Raw genomic sequence first — 17,323 nt, forward strand, 5'->3', positions numbered from 1 at the left:
AAAGGAAGTGGAAAATCCATCAGAGGGAGATCTCTGTTTTCAACATGCAGGCGTGACGGCATCAAAAACGGCCGTCAGGCAATCACAAAGCAATATGGGAACCCATGGGGAACGGTGCTGTCAAAAGTTGCCTCTTCCCGTGTTTAGTGAGTGGGGGCTTCCTTGGCCTGATGTGCTTCTGGGTACACGGGTAGGGTTGGCTGGTCCTGGCAGGCAGCCACAGGTCTGCCTGAGAGCAGGTGGGTATGACGGGGTCAAGAAATGGCTGTCAGCCAATCACAGAGCAGTATGAAAACATCTTGCTTATGGTGTTTGATAAGAAAATGGCAGCTGAAAGACAATGGTGCCCCCCGTGTATGTACGGGAAGGTACGTCCTGGTCAGACGTACGTCATCATTCATCCGTGCTGGCGCGGGGATTCACCAAAGCAATCATCCACCACCCAAACCAGTAGCAGCACAGGGCAGATTTTAGCCCACGAACCGGCAGTGGGTAGAGTCCTGCAAGACAAATTACTTACGGGCATGCAGCATGGAACGTGGCAGATGCTGATATCCGACCAAGTTACGTAGAGCAAGAAACCTGGGCTAGAAATGATCCACCTGGCCTATTTGCACATTATACAATAGGAATAATAATCGTTACCCTAGCATTGCCTGCTTTTCACTCTCCGATTGCTGAGCTAATACTAGACAAGTGTACAAGTACATGGACAATATCCAGTGCCTAAGAAGAAATGCAGGCTGGTTGCTGGGCCTTTTTAATTCAACCAAAGGGCACATCATGCAACCACACGTTAGCCGGGACAGAGTGAATGTGCCGCCGTCTGGGGCAGGTGGAGACCTGTGTTAGCTCAGTGTTACGCCCTATGGTATTCCCAGTGGGCACTGCGTCGGCTACGTATCGCAAGGTTTTGGTAGTGGAGGGGTTAGGGGGTGCTGCAGGGTGGCCTCTGTGAGAAGAGGTAAGGAGCTGCCCTGTGTCAGACACAGCCAGTTCCAGCTCCACGGTGCGCTCACCGCACGACACAGCCGAGCCATCATCAAAGTTTGCAGCCCCTCTGTGAAAACATGTTCCAGAAAGGGCAGAAGACACCAGACGGAGAGAGGAGGAAGGAAGAAACCGAGTGGGAAAGAGCAGAGGGAAGAGGCATCCCGCTTGGGCGGGTAAGGGAGTCTGGTGTGAAGGAGCAAAGTTGAGCCTGCACACAGGGGAGAGGAAAGGCGCCGTTTTATGTTTGTCTTTTTGTTTCTCACTGCGTCAATCTGTTTTAATTGGCAAAAAATGTATTTCCCCCAGGTCGAGCCTGTTCTGCCCGCAACCGTTTTTGCTAAGCCCTGTCCCTGTGTTTATCTTGACACGCAAGCTTTGTCATCCTGTTTTCTATGCCTCACATACCACTGAAGGTGGGGAAAGGAGTGAGCAGCTGGGTGGGTGTTTGGCTGTTAGCTATGCTTACACCATCACAGGTACATACACACAAACGCACGTACGCTTGCATAGCACGCGCACAGCTGGCACAGGTATGAACGCAGGTGGGGAGCAGTGCCGCTGTGAGCACCCTCAGAACCACCACCAGCACTCACGCAGGCATGAAATAAGAGAGACGGCCTGATCCTTTTCTTCCTCTCTGGCTGCTTGGGAGTGGAGATCAGTATTGGACACACAGATGTCCTCCCTCCCTCCCTCCCTCCCTCTCTCTTCCTCCCTCCCTCCCATAAGCACACCAGCAGGTCCCTCGAACCCCGCGCCATACCACCGGTCTGCGCAGAGTCCACGCCCGGAGCTCCGTCCCGGTTTGTCCAGTGTCCTGCTCCAACCCTGGGCAGTCCTGGATGCTGATCTGCCCCAGTCGGCAGCTAGTGCAGCTTGAGATTCCCCGGCCAACCTGTTACACACACAGAAAACACACACGGCCTAGCAGCTTGAGGTCATGTGTGTGAGGTCGTTCAGGGGGCTGGAAGGAGGTGGCTGGCCAGTCTGTGAAGTGGAGGAGCAGGAGGAAAAGCTGGCCACAGGTGCGTTGGTGGTATAGTGGTGAGCATAGCTGCCTTCCAAGCAGCTGACCCGGGTTCGATTCCTGGCCAACGCACGCAAGCTTTTCTTCAGCTGGCCTCCGCAGTGCCTTGCCCCTCCTGCTCCAAAGGAACCCAGCTTCCCTCAGCAAGTTCAGCTCCCACAGGTGCGCCACTCCCCTTGACTCCCCCTGCAGCCTTGCCTCATGGCCAGGCCTCTGGGCACCTCCTAGCCCCGCAGAACACAGGCCTGCCTTTTAGCAAGGCCAGCCTTGGCAAAAGCAGAGTGCGGGGGCTGCTTTGGGCCATTCAGAGATTCTCAGGGAGTGCTGAAGCCCCGGTGCGGGCGCCCAGAGAACTTTGGCATTCTCCATGCCTGGGTATCGCGCTCAGGTTTCAGTGGGGCTCAGGCACTGAGCAGCCTGCTCTAGCTTCGGGACTAGCTATGCCTGTTCTGAGCAGGCATACTTGGACCAGTGACCTCCTGAGATGCCTTGCAGTCTAGCTCCTTCCATGAAGCAACAAGTCCCGCAGAGAGCTGTGTCCTCCTTCCCCTGTACCATGGGCCGTAAGTGAGCCTCTTGCCTGCAGGAACTGGAGCTTCAGTCATTGCTCGGCACCTGGCGCATCTCCTGTCCTTTCTCCTTGACTCTCCAGCCCCTTTCCCACACACTGACTCCCTGAGACTGGCACAGCATTCCCCCAGGGGCTGGTGTGGCAGAGCCCTCCTTGCCCAGCCTTCCCTGCCCGGAGCGGGGAAGAAGGAAGCAGCCTTGTTGCCCCAGGAACCATCCACGAGGAAGCACTGTGGGCCAAGTGCTTGGCTTGCCATATGGTGAGGCTCTGGAGGGAATGGAGGACGTCATGGGAAAGGTGGACGTGTGCCTGGAGCGTTTCAGGGAGTGAGAGTGCATCTGCCTGCATTGCATCCTCAAGCAGGCTCACACCAAATGATCAATGCTTTGTCCTTTTGGGTCCTAGGGATCCTCTGCCGAACTTGCTCCGGTTTATCGTCGCCTTTCCTTGGTTCTTCCCCTTTCTTGGAGACTGGGGCAACTTTCCCCTCTCATTAGTCACCAGGGAGATCCCCTGCCCTCTGCTCCTCAAGCTGGAGAGCCCCTGAGATGCATCCTTCCCTCTTTCGGGCCCAGTGGCACGTTCTACAGGTGCCGATCCAGGATGTGGCGTTGACCAGCAGGATTTCAAGCCAGAAAGTTTCCCTGAACTGCCAGTTCCTCACCAGCAAACATGGACAGCACCAGTGGGAAGAGGGGCGGGTGGGAGTAAAGGCCCACCAGTAAGAGGCCAGCAGGCACATCGCATCGCTCCAACACTGCTGACGCCATCCCAGCACAGGTTGCATGAGCGCTGGTGGCATTTTTCAGAAGCTCCACGGTCAGGAAGTGTGAGCCACAGAAGAGGTTTTCCCGTGGACACAGGAAGAGGAAGAGGGGACACGCACAAGGTGGTATCAGAGCATGCCGGAGCACGTGGTGATTGAGGGAGATGCTGCGGGAGCTGGGTTTGTTCAGCCTGGAGAAGAGAATGTGAGGGGGCACCCGAGTGCAGTCCTCCGCTGTGTGAAGGTGGCTCTCTGGCTTGCCAAGGCCTACCCTCAGCCAGAAAGACCTCGGGAGCGCAGGACCCAGGAGTGGCCTGGCCTCCTGTGTGGGCCAGCCTGGCCTGAGCTGCAGCTCCCAGGTGCTGGGGAGCTCTGGGACATCTCTGGCTCCCAGTGAAGCCTGTAAGGCGGGCGCAAAGCATCCTCCCCGCAGTGTCCCGCAGGGAGGAGCAGCATCGGAGGCTCCTGTGGTACGAGCAGTTACCATGACCTTGGGGAAGCAAAGAGGTCGGGGGCAAAAGCAGACCCAGCCAGGGCAGTGCTGCCAGGAAGGAAACCAAGGACAAAATGCCCTGAGCAAGGAAGCTGCCTGCACTGGCCCAGAATCCTTTCTCCTCAAGTGCTGGGTGAGACCAGCAGAGCCCCAGGAGCACCCTCCATTGCTTGGAGAGACGCTGTCTCAGCCCCAGAAGGGACATCCGTCCTCCTGCAGCGCCACAGCATCTGCATGGGAAAGGGCTGCCCCCTTTCCTCTGCTCAAGCCCCAGCACGGGGGTCCCTCCACCTCGCTGCAAGACCTTCAGCTCTTGCCGCTCCCAGACGCTCCTCCCACCCTGCTGGGTCCTGCAGATCCCAGGGATGGATGAGGAAAGCCCTCAGCAATGCTGCTTCTCCGGGACACGCTTTCAGAGTTGTGACTCTGTAGAGATCTAACCCTTCTCCAGCGACTGGGTGTTGTTTCTCATGCCCTCTCTGAATGTAACCTACCATTTGGCATCTTAGGCTTGCGCATGGCACCATGGTCTGTCCGGTGGGTTCAGAAGTACCGGATGCCAGCCCCGTGCTTCAGGCAATCCAAAGGTTCCAGGTGGCTGTGTCCTCAGTGTCCCGGGCTAAGTCTGCGATCCCGTAGGGTGTCCCCACGTATGTTTCCTCCCGTCAGGCTGCTGGGAGGAAGGGCCCTGCTCTCAACACACAGACTCAAACCTTGGCACAAGGAGGATAGCAGCAGTGCAGCTTTTCCCCGCCGTGTGCGTGGACCCTTCTTGGGCAGGCAGTGTGGCGGTCCCAGGGCATGAGGGAAAGCTCCCTCAGGCCACCAGTGAAATGTAGCTCTCTGAGTTTGGAGCAGCCTCGGGAGAGAAAACGGCGTTCTCACTGAGGCGGTGAGCCCCGCTTTGGGGCAGAAGGGGCCAGCGTGTCCTGGAAGAAAGGACACGGGTTGGAGGTCAGCCAGGACTGTCCCAGCAGAGGAAGGCAGTCCAGCTCGTGCAACCCATAACAAGCTGCTTTGGGTCCTTCTGCCAGCTCTTCCCTCTGTTGAACGTCTGGGTAAGTGTGTCTGGGTAAAGGCTGCTTAGTATGAGCTACAAGGTGAGAAACAGGAGAGGCAATAACTTACCCAGGCAGATTGACAGGCTGTCCAACACAGGGGTGAAGGGAGGCAGCAGCAGAGACCACAAGTGCAAGCATCGAACCACCGATGGCTGGGTCGTGAATGTACTCTGTGAGGTGCAGTGCTGAAGACGTTCTGCTGGAAACTTCATAACCAGGTCTAAGTATGCGAAAGCAAGATTCTCACAAGTTATCAGCCTGGGTCTTGTAAGAGAGGGCATGCCCTGCTTGTGCAAAGAGCTCTGCCACTCCCTTGAAAGTCCCTTTGAGTAGAGAGTGCCCGCTGGACCCGGAGGAAGGCTGCACATGGTGACGGCCAAGGAGACGGAGAGAGTGCCAGGCTCAGCCGGGAGCATATGGCTCGGTAAGGGTGGCCACAGGGGAAAGGCAGCATCTGTCCAGCAGGTCCCATGGTGTAATGGTGAGCACCCTGGACTCTGAATCCAGTGATCTGAGTTCAAACCTCAGTGGGACCTCCAGCTTTTGGCTCCCTCCGGGCTTTCCTCAGCATGTTTACACGGTAACAGCCTTGCTCTTGGGTCAACTGTTTAATGCACGCCGATCTTCCTTCCTTTCCTGCGCTCCCAGCCCTGGGACTGGCAACCGTTTCCCATCTTTGAACGGCACTCACAGAAAAACAGGGTTACCGTGTGTGCGCCATTGCCTTTATTTCCACCCCTGACCATTGCTCTCTCCATTTCTCTGAGGATTTTCTGTCTCTCTTTTGCCCGCTCGTTCATTTTTGATCCTCTGCTGTCACCTAGGGAGCTCGACCCACAGCCGGCAGTGCTCCATGCTTGTGGGTACAATTCATGCCATGGGAGAGGGCTCATTCTCCCTCTTCCTTGCAGAGCACGTGGCCAGCTGAGGGGGGAGGAGGAGAACAAACCACCACAAGTCTCCAGCTATGCTGCACAAAGTCTTTAATGAGAAGGAGGAAATGCGGTGGCGCAGAACAGAGACCAAGAAACTCATCTGCAGGGTTCAGGGAGGCACAGAGCATGGCCCATTTCCCAACAACGAGCTCCACACAAAGCGCTTGCCTTTTCCCATTCTGCTCTACCTGGTGGCAATCCCAGCCCACCAAGAGCAGTCCCTAACTCCGGCACCCTGCCCGCATCAGCAGGAGGTTCAGCAAAGCAGCAGAGAACGAGCCCTTTCTCGAGCAGTGCAGAGCAGAGCCAGAGGAGGCATGGCGAGGCCTGCTGTACAGCGAGGAGCAGTGTGCACAGGTGCCTCCCGCCAGGTGGGAAGAGGACACCCAGCCCGTCTGGAGCAGTAGGCACGCTCCTGCTGCAAAGTCCCCGTCTTCCTTTCTGCTCCAAAGGGGATGATCCGCCGGCTTCAGCAGTTGAGGCTGCAGCGCGGGGGAGGCAGACACAGCCCTGCCCCCCCCAGACCAAGGGAGCCCCCAGAAGAGATGGGAACCCCGCCGACGCTGAGGGAGCTCCCAACAGCAGCTGACAGGGAGGATCCCACGGCTGTGCTCTGAGGGAAAGAGGTGAGGATGGGGCCCGGCAGGGTCACCACCACCGGGGAGGCCTCGATGGCCACTGTCGAGTCAGCGCAGCGGGCGACACAGGGCTCGCTGCAGCTGCTTGCAAGTGGGGTTGGGCCAGAGGGGCCACAGGGGCGTGGAAGACAGGGTCTGAAGCAAGACATCTCTCGGTGAGGGAGGCAAAGCTGAAACACAGAGCAGGCAGGGAGCACAAACCTCAGTATCAGTCTCTCTTTCTTTTCCTCAGCTCTCCCAGTGGACACTCTTTCTTTTAAGAACAGGCACTGTGCCCACAGCTCCCACAGCCCTCCTTGTGCCCTCTGAGCTGCACAGCGCAGGAAGGCTGACCCACTTTTGGGATAGGACCCAGCACAGTGGATTTAAAGCACCTGTGGAAAGACCAATCATACCCCCATCTCCAGAAGGAGCATTGCTGCATTGAAGAAGGCGCTGGATGCACTTGGCCATTTGGTTAGAGACCATCTGCCTAAGGCAGCAATTCTGGTGGCAGACCTCCTTGCAGCTGAGCCCCATTGACCTCTTTCTGCTTCAGAGAGTCCCCTTCTTCCCAGCTCTCCCCAGCCACCATGTTCAAATGGGAAAGAGGTGACAGCCCTTGAACATTTCCATTGCAGGGCCAAGCTGAGGCAGCCCAAGTATCAACCTGAGTAGCCACCGTGACAGCAGTTCAGCCCGCAGGGAGAGATGGAGCGGACTCAGGCTTACCTCGTTCCTGAAGAAAACGGAGGCAAGAGGACGAGGATGCAGAGTGTGGAGCTTCACAGGCTTTTATGCTGTATCCCTGAGCCCCGGGGAGGCCACAAGCATTCCTTGCTCATGAAGCATCTAAACACCTAGTAATTGCCTCTTGCCAAGGCATCGTGATTAAGCCTTTGCCATTGGATTGGCCTCCCAGAGCACCTAGGAGTCATTGTGTTGTGGAAGAGTTGGGAAAAAACCCGGACCTCCAGGCAAGCATGAGTCATCGTGCTGTGGACTTCAGTGGACACGGTGCCCCAGCCTCAGGCGTGCCAGGGATAACCGAGCTCATAGCCTCATTCCTCCCAGAGTGCTGCGTTTTTCAAGGGCGCATTGTAGCACCATTCCCGAGACAACTGGTGTGCTTCTATGGAATTTCGTGCTGCTGCTGCCTTCCAGTGGCCGATCAAGGGCCATGAGACTCAGTGCACCCCAGAATAATGAAGGGTCACCTCTTGAGAAGGGACCTGTGGAGGTCCTCAGGGATGACTTCCTGCTCCAGGCAGACTAAACGTCCCAGACGCCTCAGGAAGCTCTGGGCCTTGCCCCATCCACTGTCGGAGAGGTCACTGTTTCTTGGGCAGCTTTTCCAGGGCTGCACCGTGCTCCCTGTCACTTCTCCCACAAAGGCGGCCGGCATTTCTCTTGTTGCAACTTGTTAGTGTTGGTCTTGCCCTTTCGCGGTGCACCTCTCCGGAGGGTCTGGCTCCATCCTGCCACAACCTCCTGCAGCTGTTGGGAGACTGCAGTTCTTCACTTGCCTGGAATTTTCCTCTCACTGGCCCATCTGCCACCCTGGTACCAGTGACCTTGCAATCATCAAACAAGCCACGTGCCTCCTTCTTTCCTACCAGGTGTTCAGGCACAAGTGACCTCACAAGCACCTAGTGCTGCCAGGAGCCTACTCCGTCCCAGCAGCTACAGAGACAGAAGTGACCTTAAAATCAAAACGCAAGCCACACGCCTGCTGCTGGCCCAGCAGGCAATGGGGTAGAAGGGAACTCACAAGCACATAGCCCAAAATGTGCGTGCTGCTGCTCATCAGGAACACAAGCGCCGAGCGCAAGCCGTGTTCCTGCAGATGGCCTGTGGAGCCAGACGCGACCTCACAGTCAACATCCAAGCCATCTCCTGGCTTCTGGCCAGTCAGGTACTCAGGTAGCAGGGAGCTCACCTGCAGATACCCATGCCGTCTTCCTGCTGCCAGCTCGTGAAGCACTCGGACAAGGAGGGCTTCTGGAAGAGGAAACTCTGGATTGTCTTTGAAAGGTGACGGCAACTGGCAGAGGTTCCTGAGGCCTGGAGGAAGTCAACGTCACTCGTCTCTTCCAGAAGGGCATGAAGCAGGACCTGGGGAACTGCAGGCTGGCCAGCCTCACCTTGATCCCTGGGAAGGGGAAGGAGCAACCCATCCTGGAAACCCTTTCCAGACAAATGAGGAACAAGAAGGTGATGCTTTTTTTCATTACACTCTTTCCTAGCCCATTTCTGTGTGACTGTGCTCTCCTCTTTTTGCGGGGCTGTGCGTTTGTGTGTGTGTCTGTGTCTGTGTGTGTGAGCTGCTGGCCAGGAAACTTCAGCTTGCATCAAACCAAAATGGGGCACACCAATCCAGGTGTGGCGTCTGCAGTGCCAAGGGAAGGGCAACAGTCCTTTCCCCTCACCTTTCATCAGTGAGCTTGTGTTGGAAAGGAGCTTTCAAGATGACCCACTCTAAGCATGTATCCACCAAACAGGCATGCTTTCACCTGAGCAGGGGCTTGAGGCCTGGTCCCCACCCAACCAGCCAGGAGCTCTCACAGCTGAGCCTCCCAGGAGAGGACAGTGAGAGTGCCAGCACTGGTGAGAAGATTCCAGGGTTATGGGTTAAGCTCTGGAGGTGGACGGGAGGTAAACAGCAGGATTAGGAGTGAAGGCTGCCTGCGGGATTTGCAGTGGCCAAGCTGTGCTAGGACACAGGCAGATGGAGCCAGACTCTCCTGAGAGGTGCACTGCAAAAGGGCAAGAGGCAACAATCACAAGTTGCAGCAAGGGAAATTGTGGTGGGAAAAGAAGTGACGGGGGCACGGTGTGGACCTGGACGAGCTGCTCAAGAGACAGGGACCTCTCCGACAGTGGCAGTGTTCAGAAGTCGACAGGAGCCTTCTGAGGCAACTGGGAAGCTTGGTCTGCTCGGAGCAGGAGGTTGGCCCAGAGAACCTCCAGCAGTACCAGCCATCCCACATTATTCTGGGGCGCACTGGGTCTCATGGGCCCCTGAGGAGCCACTGAAAGGCAAGGCCTTGGAAGGCAGCAGCGGCACGAGATTGCACAGAAGTACCAGCTGTTTCGGGAATGGTAGCTGAGGAAAGACCTGTGGAAATGCCCTTGAGGAAAGCGGCACATCGGGGCTATGAGCTCTGTTATCCGTGGCACGCCTGAGGCCGGGGCACCGTGTCCACTGAAGTCCACAGCACGATGACTCATGCTTGCCTGGAGTTCAGGGTTTTTCCCAACTCTTCCGCATCATGATGACTCCCAGGTTCTCTGGGAGACTGATCCAACGTCCCTTTGTAGCTTGAAATGCATGGAATGGGCCACCCCATCCCTGAGCCAGGAAAAAAGGCCGTGAACTTCTGGCTCCCTTCCCTGCACCTCTCGTGAAAAGCAGGGCATCCACGCCTCTGGCGTCTGAGATGAACTTGCTGAGCAAAACAGGCCAGTTTGGGTGTGGGTCTCTTTCAGGTAAGGATGCGGGCATCTCTTTGGTCACAAAACCAGACTGTGGTAGAGCCTGATGAGAATAAGCAAGGTCCTTGTGGCCATCACTCCTGCCTGCAGGGGGCTTCCCTCCAGCCCACCATGGTCTCTCCTTGCCACTGAGCTTGGCCACATCCCTGGAGAGTTGCGTCTCTTCTCCCATATGGGATTGTGCAGTCTTGACCTTCTGCCTGAACTTACCCACAGTCTTGTGTGTGTCTATGACTACCCGTGGGGAGAAATGTCTCTCCGGGTTAGCCTGAGGACCTGTGCTGAAAGCTCTTGAGAGCTGACTTGAGGTGCCCTTCGTGGTTGAATGTCACCATGATTCATGGACAAGCTCACCATGAAGAGGGCAAAGTGACAAAGGCAATCCATACAGTGGAAAACCTACTTAAAATCTCTGCACAGCTAGCCTGAGACCTCGGAGTTACTTGGCCTTTTGAAACTGGGACATAGATGAATCATTTCAACGTTCGATAGTATTGAAAAGGGAGTACAACATTTCAGATGAAAGAGGCAAAGGCTTAATTGCCAGCGAGGCCTTGCAAGCGGCAGCTACTAGGTGTTTAGATGCTTCATGAGCAAGGAATGCTTGTGGCCCCCCCCAGGGCTCTGGGACACAGTATAAAAGCCTGCGCGGCTCCAGGCTCTGTATCGCCCTCTCTTGCTTCCCTTTCCTCGAGGAACGAGGTAAGCCTGAGTCCGCTCCATCTCTCCCTGCGGGCTGAACTGCTGTCACGGTGGCTACTCAGGTTGATACTTGGGCTGCCTCAGCTTGGCCCTGCAATGGAAATGTTCAAGGGCTGTCACCTCTTTCCCATTTGAACATGGTGGCTGGGGAGAGCTGGGAAGAGGGAGGTTCTTTCAAGCAGAAGGGGATCAATGGGGCTTAGGTGCAGGAAGCTCTGCCACCAGAATTTCTGGCTTTAGGCAGATGGTCTCTAACCAAATGGCCAAGTGCATCCAGCGCCTTCTTCAATGCAGCAATGCTCCTTCTGGAGATGGGGTACGAGAAGTCTTTCCACAGGTGCTTTAAATCCACTGTGCTGGGTCCTGTCCCAAAAGTGGGTCAGCCTTCCTGCGCTGTGCAGCTCAGAGGGCACAAGGAGGGCTGTGGGAGCTGTGGGCACAGTGCCTGTTCTTAAAAGAAAGAGTGTCCACTGGGAGAGCTGAGGAAAAGAAAGAGAGACTGATACTGAGGTTTGTGCTCCCTGCCTGCTCTGTGTTTCAGCTTTGCCTCCCTCACCGAGAGATGTCTTGCTTCAGACCCTGTCTTCCACGCCCCTGTGGCCCCTCTGGCCCAACCCCACTTGCAAGCAGCTGCAGCGAGCCCTGTGTCGCCCGCTGCGCTGACTCGACAGTGGCCATCGAGGCCTCCCCGGTGGTGGTGACCCTGCCGGGCCCCATCCTCACCTCTTTCCCTCAGAGCACAGCCGTGGGATCCTCCCTGTCAGCTGCTGTTGGGAGCTCCCTCAGCGTCGGCGGGGTTCCCATCTCTTCTGGGGGCTCCCTTGGTCTGGGGGGGGCAGGGCTGTGTCTGCCTCCCCCGCGCTGCAGCCTCAACTGCTGAAGCCGGCGGATCATCCCCTTTGGAGCAGAAAGGAAGATGGGGACTTTGCAGCAGGAGCGTGCCTACTGCTCCAGACGGGCTGGGTGTCCTCTTCCCACCTGGCGGGAGGCACCTGTGCACACTGCTCCTCGCTGTACAGCAGGCCTCGCCATGCCTCCTCTGGCTCTGCTCTGCTCTGCTCTGCACTGCTCGAGAAAGGGCTCGTTCTCTGCTGCTTTGCTGAACCTCCTGCTGATGCGGGCAGGGTGCCGGAGTTAGGGACTGCTCTTGGTGGGCTGGGATTGCCACCAGGTAGAGCAGAATGGGAAAAGGCAAGCGCTTTGTGTGGAGCTCGTTGTTGGGAAATGGGCCATGCTCTGTGCCTCCCTGAACCCTGCAGATGAGTTTCTTGGTCTCTGTTCTGCGCCACCGCATTTCCTCCTTCTCATTAAAGACTTTGTGCAGCATAGCTGGAGACTTGTGGTGGTTTGTTCTCCTCCTCCCCCCTCAGCTGGCCACGTGCTCTGCAAGGAAGAGCAACTGGCCTGTGTCCTGAGGTTACTGCCAGTTGAGGGTGGAGCTCCACACACCTAAAACAAGCAAGTAGGCAAGAGAAAGACCAAAAAGCCTTGGGGAAATGGAGTGTGAGTCTGTAGACTTGTGATCATGGCCCTGTGATATCTCTCAGGGTCAGCCTCCAGTCTCGCCACTGAAAGCATTCAAGAGTTGATCTCATGTCTTCTGCCGGTGTCCCCAGCGCATCTTGCATGTATGGTGTGAAAGCACTGACTTTCCACTGCCTGCCCTGAGTACCCCCTGGCAGAGGACAGAAGGAAGCTTATGAACCAGGCTGAGATGACCACACCTCCTGAGGTGGCAGGAAAAAAATGGACACGTGAGCTCAGCTGAGTTGTGCAGGGTGCCTTCACAAACAGGCAGGGACAAGTTGCCTTTCTGAACCTGAATCTCAGCCAGAGTGCTGGCATTTGGAAGTCAGGTTTATGCCTCCTTTCCTTTTGGTCATGCACCTCGCTTCTCACAGGTGCTTTGGAGGAAAAAAGCACGCAAGCTGCTCAGCAGTAAACCAAGGCCTCCCACATGCCAGCATGCAGCCAAGAACAAAGGAATATCCAGTGTCGCTGTTTAGCCTCCCAGATGATGCATTACTCTCCTCAAGGCTGCACCACCAAGACCTCTCAGCAGTCATTGCTGTTCAAGGTGCATGAACTTTGGGGCAGGTGGACGTCTTCCCCTGAATGAATGCTGTTGCTTCTGCTTTCCCTCTTGGTCCAATCTGTTCCCGGCAGCAAGCGCAAAGCCTTCTGCAAGGTGTCCTTCCTCTGCAGGAGACTTCGATGTCTGCCTGCCAAGCGCCCTTGCAGGGACTCCATGGGTGTCATTGTCTGGTTGATTCCCAGTTCCGCACAGCTAGGGGGGATCTGTCAGCCCTGTGAAAGGGACACTGGGGTGATTAAGGACTAGGCTCACCTGGCGTACAAGGACAGGCTGGGACAGCTGGGGTTGGTTAGCCTGGGGAAGGCAAGGCTGACAGTGCTGGAGAGTGGACACGTGGATTAAAGGAGAGAGATACGTCCTCTTGTCAGTGGTGCCCAGTGAGAGGTCAAGAAGCAATGGACAGAGGTGGAAACACAAGAAATGCCACACACGCTAACCCCGTTTGACTGTGAGCGTGGTCAAAGGTGGGAGCCAGTTTCCAAGGCAGGTTGTTCAGCCAAGTATTTAGATGTGTATGTTAATGCAGAGCTTTTGAATTAACTTCCTAGTCCTCTCAAATTTTCTTCAGAAACTTCATGTTAAAAACAGTCATGGCACTTCTCACTTTCATTGGTGTGATGGGAATAAACTCCAGGGGACGGGTATGGAGCGGGAAGGAGGAAAGCAGTGGTGTTCAGCTCTGGACGTAGGCAGTGTGACGGCAAGATGGTGTCAGGGTGGGCATTTCAGTAGGGAACAGAGCATGCGCGGTCACCATCCCCCTCTTCCTAACTCCACCAACTTGGAGCACTGCTATTGACAGAGTGGGAGTCTGTAAATACTGTGCTAACACAAACCCCACATAGAACCCCAGTGCCCAGAACGGTTTTTGACTGTCAGCAGAGCAAAGCAACCCTGGAATCAGGGGCACGAGAAACTTCACCCCCTTCCAGTAGAGGGTCTAGCTGAGAGAGACTCCTTGTGTTTCCCTTGCCCCTACAGGCCATAAGCTGCAAGAGAAATAAGGGTGGCTTACTTCTTAGTTACCAGGAACGTTGCTACACCCAATTCCAGTAAACTTCAGGTTGTCCCTGCAATGCTGGAGCCTGGACAGGGTAGGTCAGTGTCTCCAGGATGACTTCAGACCAGACCAACAGGCCTTTGAGCCTTTACATAAAGAACAGGCCTCCTCCCACCACGCTCCAAAATTCATAGCTGCCCTCATGCGGCATAGTCCGTCCCTTGACAGCCACCTCGGCATTACTGGTCTTCATTTGTACCCTGCCACAGGAGCATGCTTTTGCTGAGAGTGGCAGCTAGCAGCACCAGCAGTTCCAGGACTAAAAATGCCTCTCTCCGGACTCCTGTCCCAGCACCGCAGTCAGAAGGCCAGCCTGCAGCCCTGACAGCAGACAGAAAGCACTGGCCTCAGGCCGGTCTCAAGGCAGCGGGGAGGTGAGGGGAGCTGCCTGAAATCCCAGGAGAAAGCTGGGTGGTATCTGAGGAGGAGAGGCTACCTGCAGAAGGTACAAGGCACCCTGGAGCCAGGCTGGAGAGACCTTTATCAGCATTGGCCACGAATCGAAGCCAGATCAACTACTCAGAACATAGCTCTTCCACCAAAACAAGCTCTCTCCTGCCTCCCCCCAAGTCATCCACACCTCCCATTCATTCTCCCTTTGCCCCTCCACGCTTCTCCTCGGGCAGGCTCCACCTTGCCCTTTCCATAGATCTCTCCCACTCTCGCAAACCGTTCCCTCTACACACCAACGACCTGCGTGGCAGATGGTCTCTAACCAAATGGCCAGGTGCATCCAGCGCCTTCTTCAATGCAGCAATGCTCCTTCTGGAGATGGGGTACGAGAAGTCTTTCCACAGGTGCTTTAAATCCACTGTGCTGGGACCTATCCCAAAAGTGGGATGCGCTGTGCAGCTCAGAGGGCACAAGGAGGGCTGTGGGAGCTGTGGGCACAGTGCCTGTTCTTAAAAGAAAGAGTGTCCACTGGGAGAGCTGAGGAAAAGAAAGAGAGACTGATACTGAGGTTTGTGCTCCCTGCCTGCTCTGTGTTTCAGCTTTGCCTCCCTCACCGAGAGATGTCTTGCTTCAGACCTTGTCTCCTCTCCCACACCCTTGTGGCCCCTCTGGCCCAACCCCGCTTGCAAGCAGCTGCAGCGAGCCCTGTGTCGCCCGCTGCGCTGACTCGACAGTGGCCATCGAGGTGGCCACAGGTGACCCTGCCGGGCCCCATCCTCACCTCTTTCCCTCAGAGCACAGCCGTGGGATCCTCCCTGTCAGCTGCTGTTGGGAGCTCCCTCAGCGTCGGCGGGGTTCCCATCTCTTCTGGGGGCTCCGCTGGTCTGGCAGGGTCAGGGCTTTGTCTGCCTCTCCCCTGCTGCCGTCTGAACTGCTGAGCACTCCCACCACACTCCAAAATTGCATAGCTGGCCTCATGCAGCACAGTCCGTCCCTCGACGGCCACCTAGGCATTATTGATCTTCATTTGTACCCTGCCACAGGAGCATGCTTTCCTTGCCACGTGCAACCAGCCGCAGCAGCAGCAGGACCAGCTAGCTCTGTGCCAGGCCAAAGAAGCCTGTCTTTTGGCTCCTGTACCAGCACTGCAATGAGGAGTCAAGCCTGGAGCCCTCCCAACAGGAAGAAAGCAATGGTCTCACTTTGTCTTTAAGCCGTAGGGAGGCGAGGGGAGTGGCTTGAAACCCCAGCAGAAAGCTGGGCATTTTTTGAGCAGAAGAGCCTACATGCAGAACATATAAGACGCCCACCCTGGAGACAGGCTGAAGAGACATTTGTCAGCGTTGGCCAGGAGCTGAAGCCAGATCAACCGCTTGGAAGGCAGCTATGCTCACCACTATACCCGCATCGCACCTGTGTGCAGTGCTGCCTCCTGCTCCTCCCCTTCACAGAGTGGCTGGCCTCCTCCCTCCAGCCCCCCGCACACACACTTCCTCGAGCCGCTCCTCATGCTCACCCTCTCGACTGCAACCACCTCCCACCCTTGCTCTGCATGCAGACAGGCACTGCCAGATGCACCACCTCCACACTTACTCCTCAAAACTACTTTCCAAATATTCCTGCTCCAGAGCCAAAAGGGAATCGGAGCTACTTTCATCTCGTGATGGAAATGATGGCTTTTGTGGATCACTTAACATTTTGGTCCATGCTCAGGAACTGGACAATGCTTGCCAGTGCTGGAAAAAAGCTCTGGTCTTACCTATTCCACCAAAACAAGCTCTCTCCTGTCTCCCCCCAAGTCATCCACACCTCCCATTCATTCTCCCTTTGCCCCTCCACGCTTCTCCTCAGACAGGCTCCACCTTGCCCTTTCCGTAGATCTCTCCCACTCTCGCAAACCGTTCCCTCTACACACCAACAACCTGCGGGGCAGTCGTGGTCTTTGCTCAAGGGTTGACACCACCCTACGTCCCCAAGAGGCTGGAGGTGCTGCCGGGACGTCACCATCTTTGCTGCAGGAGCGTCCCCACCCTAGTGGTCACAGCAGCCTTGGAGTCCCCCTCAGATAAATTTGAGAAGCAAAGCGCGGTCTAATATACCGCCCCACAACTGCCACCATCCCTGGTTGTCTCCACACAGCTGCCTTCCCTTCTTCCCCGGAAGCAGTCGAGACCAGCCGGGGAGCAAAACCATCCCCCCCGTGGCAGGATATCCCAGATGCCCGGCTGAGGACAAGGCGCTGGGAGCTGCAGCTGTAGCCCCTGCGGTTATGCCTCTCAAGGCCTCTGGAAGCCTGGCACCAGGTGCCTGTCATACTCAGTGGAGGTCTCAACTGCAGGAGTGAATGCTGGCCCTGAAACTCCCAGGGAGTGAGGTGTCATTGCACAGGGCACGTGATCAGCAGGGCAGAGAGGGCTGGAGCAGGTAGTTGTGGCCGAGTGGTGAAGGCGATGGACTAGAAATCCATTGGGGTTTTCCCTGCGCAGGTTCGAATCCTGTCAACTACGAGGAGCAGTCCCCTTTTGGGCTCCCTGCAATTAACCAGGCTGCAGCTGTGGGATTCGGCTCCATACTGTACCTGGTGCCCAGGGAGACAGTAGAACCCAATTGCCTTGCAGCACTTGTCCTCGTGTCCCCCCCAGCTCCCTGCCCCCTCCCCTCCCCGGCCGCACGCACCCCCCCCCCCCACCACCCCCCCAAAGCTCCTGGATGCATGGGAAATCCTACTCCCTTTGACAGGGTAGGCAAGTTGGCAGAAGAGAATGGACCAGTGCTGAGTAGGAGCCATGAAAAGAAGTCTACTGTTGTTGCTCGTTGAGCAGAACTTAAAGAGACTGACCTCGCCACACATCCCAAGCAGCACAGCCCCATCAGCTGTCTTCCCTACACCTGAGACTACAGCAGCTTGTCTCCGACGACAGCTTCCGCAGGATGGCTGTCATTGCTAAAGATGAAGGGAAGACACCGCATGGATCTGGGATCTTGCACTCACAAAGTGCCCCTCAGTTTAGGTCTCACAAAGGCAAACTGGTGTGGAGTAAGAGGCAAGTCGGGGGAAGAGAAGGCACCAGCTTCACCAGGTGGTGACTGTGCCATCAGGAGGCCATTCCCTGCC

At 56.3% G+C, this 17,323-nt stretch overlaps 3 non-coding genes across 3 annotated transcripts; all 3 read left to right on the top strand.

Moving 5' to 3' along the window:
• Positions 1-2,020: 2,020 nt before the first annotated feature.
• Positions 2,021-2,092, top strand: TRNAG-UCC (transfer RNA glycine (anticodon UCC)). The gene has a single exon. It is a non-coding gene; the product is annotated as a tRNA-Gly (tRNA).
• A 3,283-nt stretch (positions 2,093-5,375) lies between these two features.
• On the top strand, positions 5,376-5,447 carry TRNAQ-CUG (transfer RNA glutamine (anticodon CUG)). The gene has a single exon. It is a non-coding gene; the product is annotated as a tRNA-Gln (tRNA).
• An 11,185-nt stretch (positions 5,448-16,632) lies between these two features.
• On the top strand, positions 16,633-16,715 carry TRNAS-AGA (transfer RNA serine (anticodon AGA)). Its single transcript has one exon. It is a non-coding gene; the product is annotated as a tRNA-Ser (tRNA).
• The last annotated feature ends 608 nt before the right edge of the window (positions 16,716-17,323 follow it).

The sequence above is a fragment of the Pelecanus crispus genome, chromosome 7 (genome assembly GCF_030463565.1).
Source record: "Pelecanus crispus isolate bPelCri1 chromosome 7, bPelCri1.pri, whole genome shotgun sequence".
Taxonomy (NCBI): Eukaryota; Metazoa; Chordata; class Aves; order Pelecaniformes; family Pelecanidae; genus Pelecanus; species Pelecanus crispus.